Source organism: Hordeum vulgare, chromosome 1H (assembly GCF_904849725.1).
Source record: "Hordeum vulgare subsp. vulgare chromosome 1H, MorexV3_pseudomolecules_assembly, whole genome shotgun sequence".
NCBI lineage: Eukaryota > Viridiplantae > Streptophyta > Magnoliopsida > Poales > Poaceae > Hordeum > Hordeum vulgare.
In genome coordinates, this window is record NC_058518.1 from 12,172,870 (window position 1) to 12,174,642 (window position 1,773).

Genomic DNA, 1,773 nt, shown 5'->3' on the forward strand with positions numbered 1-1,773 from the left:
ACGTGCTGATTAGGATCGACGCTGACCTGGCCGCGCATACCGTCTGGAGCGAGAAACAGAAATAATTGCGGGCATAAAAATTATTTGTGGTGAAAAAACAAACGCAACCCCCAGGCGATAGATGTCACGCACAGATCGGTCCGACGGTCGCGCGACGCGGCGAGTAACCTGCCGCTAATTACGCAAGGGGAAAACAGAAAGGCACAGACAGATCCGTGTTTCCACATTTTAAGATCGCCGCCTTCAACTTTTGATCATCTGTACTGTTGAACGAAATTTCCACGCGTTGCCGATCACAGTGCTTGCATCGTTGGTGGCCTGCGTGGTGTGCCTGGCCTAGCTGACGACGGGGAGGATACAAGGTTCAGTCTGCTGCTACTGCTGTTGTTCGCTATATTCTGTATTCTGCGTTTAAGTCAGGAGTATTGTTCATGGTTAAATATATGTGTTGTTATTGTTTGACCATTGGTGTTAGATAGACACTACTAGTAATGCTAAGGTCGTGATGGTAATCTAGTACCCTTGCTGATTTTCATAGCTGCTCATGTGTACGTATCCTGAATTCCTGATGCTTGCTGAGCTGGTGATGGGTGGTTCTGCTTCTCGAATCCAATCTTTAATGGAGATTCCTCCCAGGATTGATGAGGAGATCTGCTAATTTTGTGATTAGTTTGACCATTCGTGTATGCAGATGCTGGTAATGCTACGGTCGTGGTGGTAATCTAGTACTCCGGTTGCACGCCGGTGGGCAGTTCGTGCAGGAGTTAAAAATCCCTGCGAGGTCGCTTGATCCGAATACGATACACTGCTTTCGTCAAATATGTGTACTGTTATCGATTTAATCGTCTTGTTATGTTCAGCATGAAGGTCACAAGTTCATGGTTAACATGCCAACATTTAGGTCACTCTGTTACAAATTTAGTTTTGATTTCGTAGAAGAGTGACTTTTTTTCATGATCATAGGAATGGATGATGGAATAGTTGGTGTTCAAGAATCAAGTGACATGTCTATTTCAAGTGATGACGACGGCATTAAGCAACAAAATCAAAGCAACATGGAAATTGAACATGACCATATTGAAGATCAACCAGATTCGTTACTTGGAGACCCTGAATTGGGGATGACCTTCGATACTGAGAATGAGGTGCGAGAGTACTATATCAAATATGCTAAAGCAAAAGGCTTTGGTGTGACGAGAAGAAGCTCACATAGTGATGATAATGGACAAGTAAAGTACCTTACACTTTGTTGCTCTCGGTATGGTAAGACTTAATCGAACTCAAGAAATATGTTGAAGCCAAACCCAACAGCCGGGATAGGATGTGAAGCTAAAATTTATGTTACACGTGGTCCTGATGGGAAGCTTCATCTTTCAAAGGCGATTTTGGATCACAATCATGCATTGAGTCCACATAAATCTCGGTTATTTAGATGCAATAAGAAGTTAAATTTCCATGTCAAGCGCAGGCTTGAGCTGAATGACCGCGCCGGAATAAGAGTAAACAAGAATTTCAATTCTTTTGTTGTGGCAGCAGATGGTCATGAGAACCTAACTTTTGGTGAGAAAACTTGTCGCAATTTTCTAGAGAAAACAAGAAGGTTAAAATTTGGTAGTGGTGATGCTGAAGCGGTTCGTGACTATTTTATCAAAATGCAATCCGACAATCCAAACTTTTTTAGTGTCATGGATGTTGATGATGAATCCCGACTTCAGAATGTTTTTTGGGATGATGCAAGAAGCAGAGCAGTGTATGAATCTTTTCATGATGTCA